Genomic DNA, 20384 nt, shown 5'->3' on the forward strand with positions numbered 1-20384 from the left:
TATGAACAACAGAATTTGTATTATACTAGTAAAACATATTCATATTATGCTCAAATTACTTTTTAAAATTTGTTAATCTATTTATTTGAATTTTAAAATTGATTCAATATTTGTTTTGCATAGTGATAGGATAGCAATTTTTCCAACAATTTTAATAAATGTATTGAATTAAAAAAAAAAAGAATCAGGTAAGGTAGAAAGCCATGTCCATGTAAGCTTCAGCAGAGATACTTATGCTATCATATCCTGCTTGCCTTTCAGACAACCTGCCCTGTTTTCACTTTAGACATTTTCCCCCAATTAAGTACCTCTACCTCATTTCGTTGATTTGGCAAAATAATCAGTAGTAAAGTAAGAAGCATGGATAAGGAATATTGTTAAACATTTTAACCCAAGTCTTCCTCTGTTTTCTTTATTGGCACAGTACAAGAAATCTCTGGCCAAAACTTTGAGACTACTGCCCTGCAGCCTGTCAGAACCTAGGACAGCTGCTTACAAAAACAACTGATGGAGTAGTCTGTTCTTTTAAAGAAAGGTCCACTTTTGTCATAGTATAAGAAAATTCTTACTCTGAAAATTAGATACATTGATGCTTGGGAACTGATTTAAAAGCACATTTAGCACGATTTCCCAGGAAACAATTTCCTTAGGAAATTAAACATTAACTTTATATACTTTGCCTATCTATGTGGGAAAAACCTGAACTAGAAAGTGGAAAAATAATCCTCACACTGGTGAGCACTTTTCTATTTTATTGTTATTATGGATTTTTTTGAGACAGGGTCTAACTGTGTAATCCAAGCTGGCTGGCAACTCCTAATCCTCTTGACTCCAACTTCCAAGTGCTAGAATTACAGATATGCTTAGCTTAGCTGGATGTTGTATCCAACAGTCAAAAAAGGAACTAGTTTTGCATGGCATAACAAAACATACAAACATGTTTTCTATTTTGCAAAGAATAAGTCTAAGGATTCAATGGAAAAATAGGGGGAACACAAGGAATGCTCATTTCAATTCAAGGTAACTACTTTGCTCTGGTGTCTTTGGGAGCTCTTTGGATTTCTTTTTTTCTATTTTTATCCCTGAATTTCCTACAAAGCTATTGTTTCAGGCAGAAACCAAGAAAGATTGCCTAGATCCTTTTTTAAAGCAATTAAGCAGTACTCATTAATCAGATTTTGTTGACAATTTTCCAAGATTGTAATTGAGGTTACATAACCTTGTCTTCATTGATAAATGCCAATTGAGCCACAGTGTTCAGATTAGAAATATCTGATCACAATTTGGAGGGAAGGTACTTAGCAGATTCTAAAATGTTGAACAGTGTTACAGAAACAGCCTGACTTACCTTGTAATATTTTACTGAGACAATACTTGGCATCTATGCTTTACTTTTCCCATAAGGTTATGACACTCATTGGTGTCTTAGAAGACAATACTTGGTCATCCCAGTACCAGAATAGTGGCCAATGAACAAATGCACTGATGATAAAGATAGATGGCTAAAATCCTGGATTTGAATTCTAAAGTTTTCATGCATACTAGCAATATTGAAGGATCAACAGTATTCAACCAATAGGTATTTATTGGGGGATAGCTATGCCTTGTGACCAGTACTGAGATTGGAAGACACATGGTGAATTGCAAAGTTATCATTGCTTCTCAATTCACCATGTATCTTGCAAGAGCCAAATATATAACTTAAGGAAAAGATTTTAATAATCATTACTATTTTCTTTCCACCAAACCATGATTATTTGATGGAATTCAAGCCTAACAAAAGCCCTACCCCTCACCAAACATTCTCTCTTGTAACTCAAAGCATCTCTTTAGTCTTTTGTTTGGTTACAATGCCTTTTCATTTTGTTCTCACCAAGACATCCCTTTTGCAACATGGAATATCATTCTTCCCTTCTTCATACATGTTTCCCAAATCCTGTAGATGTAAGACCTTTTGAATGTAGGTTTCCTTATTCATCTTCACATGCCTTCTGTAGAGCTTAGCCAAGTGCCAAAAGACTTCTTAAATCACATAGAACAACCTCTTGCTCAACTTGCAACTTTATTTCTTTCCATCATACAAATATTTTTTTCTGTCTGGGAATACTCTTTCTGGCCAATACTCAGACATTACATAGGCCATTGCATCCTATTTAAAATATCAGAAAAAAATTTCTTTAAGCACTATTTTTATTATTAATGTCAAACACAGGAAACATCTGTGTTATATCCCATTTGCTCTATTTTAATTCACCATTTTTCCTCCTGTACCCGTGCCTAATTTATGCATGCACTCAATCAGATTACAGACAGGAGCACATCTGTTTTCAAGAAAACTCACCATCTAGTGAAGGGTAGGCAAGAAGGCAGGAACAGGCACTGGGATTCAGGCCAAACTAGATGGTGAGGGACAGGTGCTCGGAAAGCCTTTAGGCCTCTACACAGGTAAGGTACACATGAAACCCACATAGACACATCTGGTCTGAAATGGAACTTCATTTCACCTGCAAAAGCTGCTCACAGCTCTGTAATTAACCCAGAAGGAAACCCCTTAAGACTCCACGTGTTTTATAAATAGTCTCTAATTAGGACAAAAGTAGCAGCCCAAGAGATCAGAGATAACACTTCTCAATCAGAAAGGTGCAGTGTTGCCTCTTACATAGCCTAAGGCATAGAGCAAGAACAGAAAATGTCAACTCCCTTGCCTCAATGTGTTGAGGGCTCTACAGTAGGGATTTGGGCTCAGGTTTCACATCCAAGCTTGACTTTGTCTTGTTCTCTATGACATTCCTGCCATGATTCTTCCTTAGTCAACAGCCGAGACCTACAGACTTATTTCAGTAGCAACCTAAGCAAAATGCAATTAAGATAAACCTGCTGGTACTCAGAAATATGAAAAATTCACTGTCTTTCAGCTCCAGTTCCCTTTCAGTAGGGTGCTGGCTTTGCTTTTCTGGGAAAATGATGCATTTTTCATAACCACAATCTCTTTCTTATTCCTTTTTAAGGATGCATTTGGACCTGAGTATGTGATGTTGGAGGAGGAGTATGTCCCTTGGTGCTGATAACCAATCGATGTAGGAGTTAAATTACTTTCCAAATGATCATTACTACTACCTCCCAAACCAAACAAAATAGAACTGTAATTACTCCCACCAATGCTTTTCACCAACATCATATTACTTAACTGGATCAGAAACACATCTTTCTTTATAATATCTGCTTATCAGCGAATCAGAAGGTATAAAGTATATTATTAATCTTGCTAAGCATAATTTAATATTTTATCATGTAGAAAGTACTTTGGGGAAGTCTTGAAAACTCATGCTGTCATAGTGAATACAAATATCATTATTATACAATATTTCACACAAAAGACAGCATGTCTTAACTTACTAAGAGCATACTTGCCTATAAATAGGTATCTTTCTTTTAAGGTTACTGCTATAAATTTGTTGGATTTTGTCCACTAGTGTTTAAACTCCTGATAAATAGTTCATAATGTTTCTTTATTAGATTTCAGATTAGTTATCATTTGCACTGATTTTCATAGACATGCAGTAACAGATTTCTTTGCATTAAAATATGAACAAGCATTGAGTTTTGGTTCACTCTTATCTAACATTAAGTAGAGCAGTAAATTATCTGTCCTGTAAAGGTTTCACATAAAGAAATCAGATTAAGTTCACACTGAAGAATGAAAAAATATGTACATTAAGAAGCAATTGAGAAACAGATATCCAGAAATTATAATTACTTTAATAAGAACTTCCTTCATACTCCATAATTCTAAAAAAATTCTAAGCTACATGCTGGTGGCTTGTGTCTATCATCTTACTTAGAAGGCTGAGACCTAGAGGATCATACTTCTAAGTATGCTGGGGACAGAAAAGTTCATGAGACTCCATCATCAAAATAACTAGCCAAAAGCTGGGGCTGGAGGCATGGTTCAAGTGCCAGCCATGAGCAAACAAATCTGAGAGAACATGAGACCCTGAGTGAAAGAGTCTATATCAACAAAAACAAAAATAAATAAATGATGTCTAATGTTTTAGATTCTACTTTAAATTTGAAACTTTCATCACATCTTCTCAATTCTAAGAAACTTCATTCTCAAAAAAGATGCTGTATATTTTGAATACAATAATCAACAAATAACATCTTGCAGGTAGAACCTGAAGTCTAGACAATTCCAGCTATTAGAGAAGTTCATCAAGACATATAATGTAAAGGGTCATAAGGAAAAGACTATAAAACTGCAGAATCTCACAAGAAAAACCTTACCAAGTCTACTCTCAGTAGATTTTAGAACCGACTATACTTCATCCCTCCTAACTGAACTCAAGAGAGGAATTCAGGTCCTAGTCAGACTTCTCATTTGCCAGCTTTACAGAAATCTCTCTCTAACTGGAAATATCACAGGATAAAGCACCTACCTATAACTAGGCACATAGACTCCTATTTTGAAATAAGATGTCTTAAGAATTAGTTTTTTTTTTGGGGGGGGAGGAAATGAGGGAGGAGGTAAATCGTACAACAAATGTACCCACTGCCTTACGTATGAAACTGTAACCCCTCTGCACATCACTTTGACAATAAATAATAATTATTTTTAAAAAAAGAATTAGTTTCAAAAAACTAAAACAGACCACTGTGGATTCCTTGGGTTTCCTCCCCCCAATGTGACTTATCCATGACCTTATTGGGAGTTCAATACCAGCAGGTAGAAGCCATGGTTACAGAGACCAATACTGGAACATGCTTGATATGCTAAAAGAGTTAATAAAATAGGACGGAGCTGCACTAAAATTTAGATTATTGATAGATATCAAAATAGAAAATTTAGGTCAGAGAAAGTAAAGAAGGATATTGGAATATGAAGACCATGAGAAAAAAATATCTTACTACAATAAATACACTGAATAGAAGGTAACATCTAGTCTCATAACCCTTCAGTCAAGAAAGAGTAATAAACACCATAACCAACTGACATGGGTCTTTAGTGGGTCACAGTTAGGTAGGCAGTTCCTTATTTTTAAATATCCATCTACCCCTTTTGCTTCTTCATGGTTGAGTACATGAAGCCATTACTCAGTCACTAAATGTCTCCTGATGTTGGGAGCTTTGAGCAAAGAGAAAATTTGGTTGGAACACTTTTGTTTGCAAGAGGATTTTATAATGGTAGATTCTTTAGGAAAACCTCATCTATTGTATAATTTGATTGAAATTACTCACCATACATTTGGAAACACAAATACACTGAGATTTCAATGCAATGGATTTCATAAGTGGCAGGATGCTCAATGCTAATATAGTTTGTCCTAAAGATCACTGCTGAGGTCCTAACTATCTTGGGACAGGGGACTTTTTTTGTTGTTATTTCTTATTTTGTATACAAGATATTTTCCTTCCCTGCCAATATTGTCCTCTAACAGAAATGTTCAGGAATGCAAATCATATACAAAATCAAGCGCACATTTACTGAGCAGACACCACTTATTCATGGATAGTGATAAATATAAACACAACTGTACTTAATTCTAAATAGTATTCACTAAACACCCTGTATTTCATTTCCTAAAAACCTTCTCTCTACAGTGTCATTATTTTCTTGAGAATGAAGAGGGAGGAATTTTAAAGAAGTGTCCTAAGTTTGTGTATATGTGTGTGTGTGTGTGTGTGTGTGTGTATGTATGTATATATAGTACTTAGGGACATAATAGTCTAAATAGGACTATATTTTGAAAGTAACATGAGACAATAAAGGTTTAAAGTGAACATCAACACCATAGGAGAAATTTCATGCAAAGATATGCAATATATTAATAAACAAACTTGAAAAGTCATCCAGCATTACATAATTTCATAGCATGCCAGTATTTGAATCTGTGAGCAGTCTGTGGAATTTGGGATAGAAAGTGGGTAAGGAACTAGAAAAAAAAGTAAACTGGAAAGGCTGTCTTGGGCCTAATGGTAAACGGTGTTTCTTGACGCAAAATGAATTTTATGTTTTATTTTAAATTCAAGTTTTTGAGCAGAGAATGATATATGCCATGACAATTTTTAGGACAATGATTTTGGCAGTGGCATGCAGAACAGATGCTCAGAGGACAGGTTCATAACACAAAGAACAATCAGAAGATCTGAGCAGTAGTCTAGGCATAATGTGGCAAGGACCTGAACCAGAAGGGTCACCAGAGAAATGAAGGCACAGTTGAAGGTGATTATGAAACAGAAAATCAGCGTGGATAAATAACTGAATGTGAGCTATTGGGAAGAATAAGGCAGTGAGGATGATGAGATCTGAGCCCAAGAGAAAAAAGGAAATCAAGAGAACAATCTGTTTAAGGAAAAGAACTGAAATTAAATCTCAACTTGTTGGTAGAAATCCATTCAAGAAATAGTATAAGCCACTAATGCAACTCAGGAGAGAATTAAGGAATACTAAGACTTGAGGGTAAACAAAGCAAGGCAGCAAGTAAAGAATGTTATTATTATAATTTCCTGTATTTATTAAATGTTATACTTATCATTTATTCTTTGTACAAATATGTCCAACTACCTGAAACTACTGAGTAATTAAACACAAGTTTGTTTGTTTTTTTACTCAATGGACTGTTTCCAACAAAGGAAAGAAATTATACATTTTAAAAAACTTTTTACATGTATGAAATTATCTAGGTATTTTGCCTCCTGGCAATCAACCTCCTTTAAAGCTAAAAATCATAAATTATTTTTAGACTTTAGAAGACTGTCTACTTAAATTTGTCTATTCAGCCATGAAATCCTACAAACCCCCTACCTCTACTTTCCAGAAAATTCTCCTTAAATGCACTCATCCAGAGAAAAAGACAGCTGGAGTGAGTAAAAGGAAACTATTCTAATGACTAGTGGGAGTATGATTATTTTTATTTTCAAAACTTCAAATGACTGTAAGAGGGGATTACCATTTACCATATTTATTTATGTGTTCCTTGTTTCTTGATCAGAGCCACCTCTTCAATCATTCTCCCTTGTCCCATCTGCCCTTTCCTCCAAAAGTCTCATGTTCCCACTTCCTTTTCCATATATATGTATACAAGTGTGTATATGTATGCACGCTGAATATTATGACTGTATTTGTCCCCATTTTAAAAAGTGCTATTCTATGAATGACTATAAAGAAAAGGGAGCATCTAAGTCCTCTAACCGCATTTGTTTTTTGGCAGTCAAACAACAACAGTTCAACAGCTATCAAAGAGCCAGCAAATATGTAATGATTCACAGATACCAATTACGGAGTCCTCTGCATAGTACAGTAGCCCTCAGATCCCACAGGTTCTGCATTCGTGGATTCAGCCAACTACAGATCATTCATTTTTTCCAACTATAATGAAAATTTGACAACTTTAATACTATTAGTACCTGAACAATTACTACCACAACACTTGGATTATAGTTATTATTAGCAAACTAGAGGTGATTTAAGGTATGTAGAAGGATGTGCTTACAGCATATGAAAATAATATACCATCTTTGGGTTTCTAATACCTGTAGTGAGCCTTGGAACCAACTTCCCATTGGACATTGAGAGATAATTTGTATATAGCTACTTAGGATATAATTAAGTTGATACTTTTGCACAGTTGTCTCAAGGAAAAGAAGCTGACAGACTTTCTACTCAATTTTAGCAGGATTAATATTATTTCTTCAGTTTCTTAAGCAAGCAAGTGCCATTTACATGCTTCTGGAGTCCTAGGAAAAGCAAATTAGAGGAAAATAATTCTGTAACTACATCTGAAATGAAAACTACTTTATAGAGTTTTAAGAAGAGGCAGTAGACCAGGAGTGGAGAAGTGGCAAGACAGGGTGGTTGAGGGGCAAATATGAGCAAAGTATATGACACACATTTGAAAATGTTATACAGAAACCCACTGTTTGGTACAATTACATACAAAAAGAAAAAATATTTCTGTAAGAAGAAGGCAGAGGGGGAAATGGAAGAGAAGAAAAAGGAAGAGGAGGAGGAGGAGGAAGAGGAGGAGGAGGAGGAGGAGGAACATCTCTGAGTTGGGGAACTAGACAGGAATTTATGAGCATCTAAACAGATGTACAAACAAGAAAGATCAAGACTTACAAAGTATACAGCACCACAATATTTTCTAGTCAGAAGAAGACTTAGCCAGGATATTATAAATTCTGGTCTTTTTCTATTAGAGAACAAAACGTGTGATTCCTGTCAAAATGTGCACATTGATTCTCTAGGTTTATCCTACTCTCAACTTTACTTAAGATTTCTCATTAATGGACAAATGAATTTTTTCCAATTCCAGTTATATGCTAGTTAGCAATGGCAGGATTCCAAACACATCCCTTCTTTCTCTAGGTGCCCTTGGATTGAGTCCATACCCCAACCTCTACAAAGAAAAAAAAAGGCTCAATTACTCTGCCTAAGTCATCAGCTCTTCCTTACTGAAAGAGAAAAAAACTCATCCCTTCTCAAAAGTTATTCTTCTCTTTCTCTGTTCTTTGTTTTTTTCCCCTTAGGCTCTGTGTGCCTGGAAAATTACTTTGAGAGAATGTTATTTTTAATTATAAACAGGTGAACCAAAACTTTTATGTGACACACTTTTTTCTCTCTATCCAAATGGCATCTTGCATCCAGATCATCAAGAGTCAAAGTGCTCAGAAGTAACTTGTACTTTGTCCTGAACATAGAACATTGGCCAATGAAGATTTGACTGACAGAAAGAGATAAGCTTAAAGTTGGATTATACAAGTTCCTCGAGACCAATATACATATACATGCATATATATATATGAAAAATAAGTCCACTTGTTGTGATTACCTTTCAAGAATATGTTCAAAACTGAGAATTTATAGTAGTGAGTTTATCTTATTATCCAGTATTATTTCTGCAAATATCCAGGTAAGTAGGAAGAACTATATAAAAGTGTTCTTAAATCAAGACTACAATAATTTCTGCATGTGGTGGCTAACACATATAGCTAATATATACAAGGCATAGAAAACATCTGACTCTTGGATCACAACCGGTTTCTTGGGTCACAACCAGTTTCACAGAGAAAGAGAAATGATTCAGTGTCTACTTTTCCTCTGGGGAATTTTAGCTCTAGAGCACCCATTCTTGTCTTCCTAACTCTGTCTTAGATGGATACAAATGGAACAAACAATGCTGTAGCCTCCATTATCTCTGCGGATATTTCAAGACCAGGTACTCATTCTTCTGTGTGTCCAAAAGCTACAGGCTGAGAAGGATATTAATAAGTCCTCTTTTTTGAAAAGGAAAAGCTAGAAAGGAATGGCAGCCTAGCAATGCAAACACTAACACTTTGCAATAACAATAACAAAAAGATGTAATTTCAATTCTTTGAATTTGCAATTACTGTTTGAAGGATGATATTCTAAATGTGCACTAAGAAGTAAGCAGATATGAGATATGAACTGTAATAGAGATAGTTGCTTCCTCTCTGAAAAAGGGTATTTTGCATTTAAAATTCCTAAAGTTTCTAGCTGAAAAGAAAGGTAGTTTACTCAGTGGGCAGAGATGACTCCATATCTCGCAAAAAAAAAAAAGTTGGATAAAGCCATAAGGCAGGGAAGATTATGGGATAGAAACAATGCATTAATGGAAGTTGGTACTAAAACTAGAGAAGACAATGTACAGGTGACACAGTGACCCAGGGAGCTCACAGTAGAGTTTATGTGTGACATTAACTAGGAAGGTCAATATACATGTAATGCATTGAGTGTTGAGAAAATATGATACCAAAGGTATATATGATAATATTCAAAGACACAGGTTTGCCTAAATGTTGTGAAAGACTCAGAAGTACAGTCTCTTCTCATGGATTCCCCTCTAACACTCTCTCTCTCTCTCCCTTCCTCCCTTTTCAAAACAAATTACACAGAGAGAGAATCAACACATTTTAATCTGTCTACAATGACCCATGAGTTCTTAAGCAAATAGTCCTGTGTACCACATATTTCACTACTTGATATTTAAAACCAGCAGTCACAGACAGTATACCGTCGAGGAAGGAAGACATTTCCATGGTTAATCAGAGACACATGCAAAGTGATTGCTCTAAGCTTATCTAACACATTCACCACATATTTCATCTAGGCATCAATTTACACAAGTGATAAGGATTTATGGGAGAAGTTTCCAAATCTTTCTGGTAGGAGTCTAATAACAAATAGATTAATGCTTAGGAAATAGGCATGAAGGCATAGTAGATTGAAGTATATATATTTATCAACTCTCTTGTAGTTTATATCTCTCTTCTAGATACAAGTATCTACTTATCTGCTCTCCAATCCAAGCCCATAATTCTTCTGAAATTACTACCTCAACAAATTGTAGAAAAAGACAACTTTTGTAGCTAGAAAGGGTGACTCATTTGAAAGTTAAATAAGTTTCAAATGTTCTTTTACATTATTTTACCTCAACTCAAAAAATGATCATTCCAAGACTTCTACAAAATTATTGTTGCATCATTGCTGTAATGTTTCGTCTATAGGTGTCAGATTCTTCCCCATACAACAAAAGTAAGGCAGTTCTTCATGTCCTACACATGAATACAAACTCAATACTTTGTCCATCTTCTATCATTCTACATTCTTCAAAATTGCCTATAGTGACTGATCATATTTTGGCATTATTATTTTGGCAAGGTATAGAATTCTGTAGCAAGTGGTTACTTCATTTTGTTGTGTAGCCCATGTAAGGGCTCCAGACCATTGCCTGTGGCAAAACAAGGTATAATCTTAAACAAGTCTTATAGTATACCTAAATGATCAATTTAACCCTATTTGCTCCTATCTCATCTGGACTTTTACATTGTACTAATTAAATAATCATTAAAAGGCAAGGTCCTAGAAGTTTTGCCTTAAATCTTCATGTCAACAAAGCACTAAAAGCCACATCTATGAAAGTATTTTACAAATATAAAAATATAGCCAACTTTTCCATCCTGTTTCTCCCCTCTAGAGAAGCTCATTTACATGCACCATGGTTGCCAGTATTACCCACTCTTATGACAATAAAGTATTGAAGAGTAAAGGATGACAAGATTATTTCTAGGAGCCCCGCATCTGTTACTCATTTCAAATGATATAGACTTATATTCTTAATGTTTCAATGAAATATGGAGTATTTTTACACTCATCTTTCTGTGTGCTACCTACCCAATCTCTTTTAGAAAAATTGATTTTAAGCTTTGTCATCTCAGCCTAGGTACTAAAGGCAACCACCATTGACTACTGTTGCCATCTGTGTCTTTCTGTTTATTGTATAAGTGTATTGATGATGTGATTGCAGAAGTTCAGTTTTTACAATCAGAAGGAATTTTTTTTAAAGATCAGTTCCTTTCAGTATTTAGAGAACAGCTGTAAAAGCCTGCAATTTTATTAATGCACCTCTCGAAAGTAAATCTGCAGAATCTCCATTCTGACCAAGAGCTAGCTAGGCAGAAGCAATGTAAAGCTCAATTGGCTCCAGTTTAGATGCCAAGGTGGGGGTAAAAAAAGAGCCCAGAGTGACACAACACTAGTCTATGGCATCTTAACTTTTAACCCTTTCCTAAAAGGTCTCAACTTTTCTCTTCCATTTAGTTCCGATTTCCCCTCCCAAACTCAAAGAAATTGGGAACTCCCCGACTGTTGTCCCAACCCTTGTTCTTTTTCTCTATGCAGATATTCTCCCAAAAGTTGAGGAGAAACTATGCAAGCACCTATCATTCTGCATTTAAAACAAAGCCCTGATTTCAAAGACCCTCGTTGTCCACAGAATCACACCTATGATTAACACAGGAGAGGTGAGCTGTAACGAATGCGATAAAGAGAGCTCCTTGGTTGTAATTCAAAGTGCAGATAGAAAGAATCAAGAAGAAAAGGCAGAGGCAAAATATCACATGCAGAGGAACAGCACATAAGGAGGAGAAAGAGAACATACCTCAGGGATTCTCCTTTAAAAAAAAAAAAAGAGGTGCACGCCAGCCGGGTTGTTCCTCCCCTCCTTTTGGAGTGTATATGCTTTCTTTCAGGAATCGCACTTGCAATTGTGTTTCTAGTCTCCTTTCCTTTATTCAGCTGTACATAGTTAGAACGGGAGCAGCCGTGTTCCAGCGACCCAATCAGGGGCAATCAACCATGTCTTTGATCTGCCACCGTGTCTGTTCCTTTTCTGTCAATCCTATCCGCGCTCCCTGAGTCGCCTTCCAAAGCAATTTTTACAACTTAGCTGCTGCTGGCAGGAAACTGCCTTTCACTCTTCGCAATGCCAGATTCCTTGGGCAGCTCATTTCTCATCCCTTGCTCTAAGGAAGCAAAATGGGATCTCTTTCCTCTTGTTGACACGAGCCAAGGTTCCATCAACAATTGAGGGTGAGTGCCTGTAGGGGAACTTCACACACCCCCGGCGGGGGGGGGGGGTGGCTGCGACTGGACCAGACCTCTCTGCCTTTCAGAATGCAGCAGGGATGCTGCGAGATTCCCCAGCCGCCTGTATCAGGAGAGTCTAGGCTCCCTCTGCTGCCGCTGGAGCTGCACAGAGCAGCTCTGCCCTGGCGCTCACAGATGCACTGTGGACGCTGCCAGGTGTGGCCGTCACCACCGCACTGACAACGAACTGTGTGCATCCTGGGGCCTGGGGAGACGCCGTCCCGTAGCATCACTGGAGGATGACCCCGGAGACCGTCAGAGGACGGAGTCTGCCGGCGGTGCTAATCGAATAACAAGGGTGGTTATTAAATTAAACACTGTTACTTAATAATTACTGCTCCAAAGGTAACTTGGAATCGTGACAAATATTCTGACCAAGGTATAATTCCCAATTAGACACCAAAAAGCCGTGAACAAGACTCCTTATTAGAGGGAGATACTGACATCACATCCCAGGTGAGAAGCTTTCTCTTTCTCTCTTTCTCTCCCTCCCTCCCTTCTTCCCATCTTCTCCCCCCCTCCTCCTCCCTTCTTCCCTCCATCCCTCCTTTCATTCTTGTTCCACTCCTCCTCTCTTTCTCTCTCTTTCCTTTCCTCCCCCTCCCTCTTTCCTCCTCTTTTGTAGATTATGAAAAGCCACTTGAAGGTGACTCCCCAATAATCTGAATTAAAAATGCATACATGCATACACATATCAAAGTAGGAAATGTCAGAAATAGTGCTTCAAGCATTTTTCTTCTGACTTCTCATTTGATGTTAAGCTTTGGAAGATCTAGGGAAGGATTGAATGGGCTGGCTTTCTTTTTCAGTGTTGCTGAGTAGAGGCGGCATGGGGGAGTAGCAGCTCCTACTTTCCATCAATTAAACATTTCAATTCTCTAACCCTCCTGTTGAGACAAATATACAAAGTACTGAATCTTAAAATAGAGCCTTAAACAAGCTCAAGTCCTGAAATAATTTGGAGGATTTAAGCCACATCTGCTGTACTGGCTTAGTTGTTTTATTTTTCTTTGCTTTGTAGAAAAATAGGAGGATATTTCCCAGGCTTGAGGGGGAAAAAAGTCAACTAGTAGCTAAGATTAAACAGAGTAAGAAGGCTATAGTCAGATTTGCATGGCTATTTTTAGTACAATGTAGGAATAAGCATGGATAGATTAACTTTAGAACTGACTCTGTTAAGGGGTTCAAGGGAGGAGATTCCACAGTCCCTCCAAGAGTCCACCACTCAGAGACAGTCTTAAGTAAAAAGATGGATTTATTGGGGAAGCAGAAAGCGAACTGACTGGCCAGGGATGCAGCACAGACTCGGGAGCTGAAACTGAGACCCCTAACAGTCCTTGATGTAGGGGGCTGACACAGGGAGTAGAGCAAGCAACAAACAACTTAAACAAGCCATTCACAGAAGCAGAATTTTGTGGTCAGATTTACCTAATATTTAACTTCATTTTAACTATTGCTACCCTGTTTCCCTAATCGAGATGGTGTCAGATCTACTCCCAACATTTGCTACCATGTTTCCCTAATCAAGATAGAGTCTGCTCTACTCCCCCCAACAACTCTACATTACCATGAACACTTGATATAGAATAGTTCTCAATTAGCTGTACAGTTAAGCTCGATAGAACACTTTTTGGCACAACTGGTAGCAAAAATATACTCTACCTACCAGACATGATAAGCAACTTCAGAATTTCAAAGAATCATCCCTAACTTTGGTATGATCTGTCTGCCAGGGGCTGGCAGCTGAGCCCTCTCCATTCCTAGCTTCCAGCCCCACCTTGGGCTCAGGGCAGCAAAGCTTCCCCCACCAGCTGCTCAAGTGTCTACTAATGGACTCGAGCAGCTGCTCAGGATCTGATGGCCTGGGCAAGCATCTTCCATACCTGCCCTCAGTGCTCCTGTAGCAGCAGGCTTGGTGAAGCTCTGCGATCCCCCTCCCTGGCTCTACACACTTGAGAGCAGCAAAGACAAATTAGTCAGACCTAAAAGGATGTGATAGGGCTTACACAATTTGATGTTTGGGGCACAGAAAAATCCAAGCTAGCCACTACACTGCTTTGAAGATGCCCTTCCATACATAAAGAAAGAAACACGTGTTCACCATGTGTTGGTTCACCACCCCTCTCTCTTTTATTTGGTGTACAAAAACCACAGCAAAATGTTAAAGTTGTCTCTAATGAAGAGGACCCAGCCATGAGCGCAATACTAGACACACACACATACACCTTCAACAAATCAGGACATGAAGTCCATGATTTAAACAGAAGGAAAACGGAAGTAAAATAATCTAAGCATGTGCAGCTTAGAGAATGCATCTTCAGTGTGATTAGAAAATGGTAAAGATACTGATCTAATTCAAACACTCTGATCAAGGAAATAACACTGTGGGTGGGGATCAGCAGCCTTTGTTGGTAGTAATTCGTCATGTTTTGTGGGTGTTTGGACACCAGTTGCATGTATCCTGAGGAGGAATGTCTTGCTCAGCTCTAATGATCAAGACTCTGGTCTTATATCTCAAAGTGGAAATTGGTTACATCTCTGAAAGTGGCAGGGATCATGTAGTAGAGGGACAGGGGCTGCTGATAAAATATATCATTTCTGGAGAGAGTGATAAAGCCTTATCATTTCATTGACGTACAGGGGCAGAATTTGAATGCCTGCTTTGAATAACTTATATAATGAGGATGACATGAATTTGGAAACAAGTTAGAACACCACATATTCTTATGAATACCATGCATTCCATTTCTGCAACACAGCTTTTCAGACTCTGACTAGCATCATGAAGCAACATAGGATAGAAATGAGTGATTTCCACTTACATACTTGCTCCTCCTCAGGAGCAGACCTAAAACCTTAACACAATGATTGATTAATGAGATCATTTCTCCTTCAAATCCACAATTTGAGAACAAAAACTTGTAGTGTCCCATTTATCCTCCATGTTCCCAAACACAAGCTGTGCTAGTTCATTTGTCTCACTTATAGTTGCAGGGGTGATAGGTGGAAGCTAGATGTCTAGGTTGCTGGTCCTATTTTTTTATTAGGAAAAATTTTTAAAAATCTATTTGGCTAAAGCAAATAGATAAGAAAATTCAGGGGGACACTGTTCCTGTTGACTTGAAGTTAAGCAACAGAGAAATTCTTGTGGAAGCATAAAACGTATCAGCTGATAAACAAGAGCCAAGGAGAAAATCACCTGACCAGGGACTAAGGTCATTTACCTGCAGCAGAACAGGAACAGAGACCTCCCTCCTATCAATGAGCAATATTGGAAGTTGGCCTCTAAACACACTGAAACTTGCAAATGATTGTACCCCCTTGATGACATGCTGACTAAACAACACAAGACAGCTTAGGGGACAGATTCAAGCTAATGTATTCCTGAATCTCTCTGACCACCACAGAGATAATAATAACTGTTCATTTTGTAAGTAAAATAAACTTACAAAGTTTCAAAGAGAAGGAAGATTGTCTATTTTGTAACTGTGAGATTTCAGTGCACTTACGTGTTTTAAGTCATCAAATCTGAGGCTCAATAAATGTAGTCAAAAGATAAGAAATTTCCTTAGTATTGGCAGTGTTCTGAGAAGTTCTATGAATCTCTATTATAGCACTGGTTATTACTAAGTACATCAACTCTTAATTTACTCCTCTGTCTGCCTTTCATTACCTTTCATTATGAGCTCTATGTAGGCAAAGACCATAGTTTGCTCATCGTAGTACTGTCAATGCCCAGCCAAATGCCAAATTGATTTAAGGTAGCTGAAGTAACAGTGTGCTTAGTAAAGCACAAAGTTAATGAGGTGAAAACATGGGTTGTCTTGGTATAGCCAATTAGCTCTGTTCTATTTCTTGGTCCAAATGGCACCCTTAATTCTCACAGTCTGCCTCATATTGGTGTATGCACCAATGTTCTAACTTCATATTCTAACCATAGTACCAACCAAGGTCCAGCAGTCTTATACCCTTGTGAACACATAAGATGATGCTAAGTGAAATGAGCTCCATGTTATGGAAACGATTGTTATATCACAGTTGTAATTACTTTCAACGTACCATGTGTATCTGTAGCATCTATTATAGATGATGTTCTTGTATCACCTTCCTGTGGTTGTACCTACACTATCTCTGTAACATTATCTGAGTATATTGGAAACCATGTATACTGGTATTAGAACTAGGAAATTGAAAGGGAATACCAAAATTGAGAGACTCAGGGTAAAAAAAGAAAAACAACTACAAAAGCAATACTTGCAAAACTGTTTGGTCTAAGTGAATGGAACACCTCATGGGGGGAAAGGGAAAGGGGGTGGGGGGAGGGGGGTATGAGGGACGAGGTAACAAACAGTACAAGTAATGTATCCAATGCCTAATGTATGAAACTGTAACCTCTCTGTACATCAGTTTGATAATAAAAATTTGGAAAAAAAAAGGTCCAGCAGTCTTACAAGCATTATTGCATGTATCTTCTCATTTGATAGTTATCTTTTAACACTTAAGGCATATATACACTAACATTTCTTTCCCATAGTCAACTCTCCTCATCTGGTTCTTTTTTTTTTATTTTAATCAACCTGCAGTGTTCTGTTGGTTGTGCCTTTTACCATCTGTGGACCTGAGATTTCTGGAAATCTGGAGTTTCTGGAATGCAAACTCAACCCAGGGTTTGGGAACGCAATTAACTGTTTTCATTCTGTAGGACTAAAACTGCAAATGCAGACAACTGAGTGTTCAAGCAAGCCATGTCAGTACAAAGTCAGTTGAGTGTGATAAAATGTGGAGAGAGGAGTACCATAGAAACTGAAGAGTGCAGGCCTTCTTTAAAGGGACAACTGCCAAGCGAGAAGAGTGCCAGACAATAAAATGCGTGGTTAAAATAGGGGGGAAAAATCTGCAAATCTGTGTGAATTCTTGCAGTGGTTAAAACAATCTGCATGCAAAGCAAAATACAATGAAGAAATCCAGTATGTTGGTCACCAGCTTTTGATCCTTGCTGTAAGGCTCAAAGGTAGTAAGAAATGTAGACCCTCTCCTAAACTCTAATTCCATGTCAAGGAAAGATTCACTCCTCCTTAAGGAGAAAAACAAAAGGAGGAAAGATTCTCCTTATCTTAAGTGTTTTTGATACTTCCATGTTTCTGTTTTGCTTACTGGTGACTTACTCTTAGACCTAATAAAGTCTTCCCATCACAGGATCCTCTAAAAGCATGTATTTAAGTTCTAGATTTTAAAATTCATTTAGTAATCATTGACCCTTGGAACACCCGGATTCCTCTGGAGTTGCTTCCCCATTTCTGCATAGCGTAGACCGACTCTCGTCTCTACATCTCTCTGATAGGTAGTGGCTGGACCAATGTCCTCTTTGTATCCAATTCATGTCTCTAAAGTCATGAATATTATTACATTTTATCATTAGTCACGCCCTGTACTATATAGCAAATGAATGTGTAAATTTAATTTTGGGTATGTAAGTCATGTCACAGTAGTTTTTTTCCAATTAAATATATTAAAATCTTTTTTAAAAATATAGAAATCACAGAAGAGAAAGTGAGGTCATAAACTTTACAGGTTCTATAGATTTTGGGGGGGAAGGCATTATATCACATTTGATATTGTTCCATATTTGACTATATAAAACTTCCCAACCAATTTCAATAAATTGGTTTGTGTCAAATAGAGACATTTATATCCAGGAAAAGCAAACAGATCATGAAAATATAAAAGCTCAATGTAATTTGGCCTTCTTCTCCTTGGTCTCTACCTTGATCTATACAATGAGCTGTCTTTGAGTGCTTTAAGGAAACAACTCAAAGCTAGATGGATTGAAAGGGACAACAAAAACAATCCATAGGTAACTAAAGTAATTGTTCAAATACCCCCTTGGACCCAAACTAGCTATATAGACCATCTTATCAGCTGTTGAAAAGACTAGAGGAAGCCACAGGAATGTAAGTCTTGAGAACAGGTTAACTCAAAAGCCAACAATGGCACTCTCTTCAAAGCAGAATGGCCATGTGAAAACAGCAGCTATGGCCTTCAACTCAGAACGATGCTGAAGAAGGTCTACATTTCATCTTATTTAAGTGACAAAAGAAGGGAAGGGAAAGCAGACAAGTGGACAGAGGAAGGATGGGTGAAGAGAGTCATAATAATCAATGTACAGATGTGACAATGGAATCAGGTAACCTGATGGGACAAGTGAGATGGGGACAGATGGGTGAGAATGAGGAAAGAGGTGACACTGATCAAGATGTATTCTATGCATAAATTGACACGTTGAATTGAAACCACTTTGTACAACTATTTAAAAACACTTTTTTTAAGTGAAGAATAGAAATGGAACACACCAAATCTCATGCAAAGTTGTTAACAGAAAGAAATCACATTTTAAACAATAGCAAATCTCCAGAAAATGAAAACCTAATGCAAAGCCCACAAAACAGAAACAAAAGTAACCCAATATTTCAAATGTTTAAAACATGATGAGGCTAGGAATGTGGCTTAGCAATAGAGTGCTTGCCTAGCATGCATGAAGCCCGGGGTTCAATTCCTCAGCACCACATAAACAGATAAAACTCAAGAGTTGAGCAAAAAGAAGCAGGGACAGTGCTTAGGCCCTGAGTCCAAGTCTCAGGACTGGCAAACAACAAAAACAACAACAAAATGACAAGGGTGATGCCAGTGACATGCCTGAAATCCTAGCTATTCAGAAGGCTGAGATCTGAGGATTGTAGTTCAAAGTAAGCCTGGGAAGGAAAGTCTGTGAGACCCTTCTCCAAAATTAACCACCAACAACCCAGAAGCACAGCTGTGGTAGAGTTCTAGCTTTGAGTAAAAATCTAAGGGAACTAAAATCTAAGAAAAGTTAGTATACATATAATGAAAACCCAAAAGAGCAAGAAATAGCAAAACTTCCCTTTTGGCCGGAACTGCCATCTTTCAGTAATTTGCCAAAATGATGAACACAAAGGGAAAGAGGAGAGGTACACGATACATGTTCTCTAGGCCCTTCATGGAGTTGTTACATACATGAGAATCTAAAAAGGGGTGATATTGTAGACATCAAGGGAATGGGTATTGTTCAAAAAAGAATGCCCCACAAATGTTATCATGACAAAACTGGAAGGGTCTACAATGTTACCCAGCATGCTGTTGGCATTGTCGTGAACAATCAAGTTAAGGGCAAGATCCTTGCCAAGAGGATTAATGTGCGTATTGAGCATATTAAGCACTCTAAGAGCTGAGATAGCTTCCTGAAACGAGTGAAGGAAAATAACCAGAAAAAGAAGGAAGCCAAAGAGAAAGGAACTTGGGTTCAACTGAAGCGCCAGCCTGCTCCACCCAGAGAAGCACACTTTGTGAGAACCAATGGAAAAGAGCCTGAACTACTGAAACCTATTCCCTATGAATTCATGGCCTAAGAGATGTAAAAAAATAAAAGACCTCTGGACTATAAAAATGACCTTGAGTAGAAGCAAGATGTACCTTCCCAAACCTATAAAGAAAAATTTGTCTCCTGTTAAAAAAAAAAAAAAGAAATAGCAAAACTTTAGTTCAGAGGAACTTGATACAAATGGGGACTGAAACGAGCTATAATGCCTTAGTATCTTTCATTACAGAGAAACTTTAGGAGGAAATCACAATGGATGTTCAGATTTGAGAACAGTTTAACCCAAAAGTAAGTAAAGGTACTCTCTTAAGTAGGTGTCAAGTAAAATAAAGGCTTTGAGGAAGAGAGCCTACTGTACACCAAGGAGTATCAGTCAGAAAAGGGTATTGCCAATGGCAAATTCTAACAAATTATTTGGACATTTAGACCAAACAATAGTTATTTTTAAGGCAACGAGTCATTATGGATTCAGACATTTTGACATGCTTTAATGCTAGAAGGTAATGGGGTTACAAAATTAAGGTAAGCAAAGAAATAAAGAAAAGA

General features: G+C 37.5%; 1 long non-coding RNA gene across 1 annotated transcript; it reads right to left on the reverse strand.

Annotated features, from left to right (window-relative positions):
- Nucleotides 1-303: 303 nt before the first annotated feature.
- On the reverse strand, nucleotides 304-19455 carry LOC125340326. Its single transcript, XR_007208747.1, has 3 exons — nucleotides 19361-19455; nucleotides 18440-18442; nucleotides 304-314 (listed from the first exon to the last, which is right to left on the reverse strand). It is a non-coding gene; the product is annotated as an uncharacterized LOC125340326 (long non-coding RNA).
- Nucleotides 19456-20384: the final 929 nt, after the last annotated feature.

Source organism: Perognathus longimembris, chromosome 23 (assembly GCF_023159225.1).
Source record: "Perognathus longimembris pacificus isolate PPM17 chromosome 23, ASM2315922v1, whole genome shotgun sequence".
NCBI classification, from domain to species: domain Eukaryota; kingdom Metazoa; phylum Chordata; class Mammalia; order Rodentia; family Heteromyidae; genus Perognathus; species Perognathus longimembris.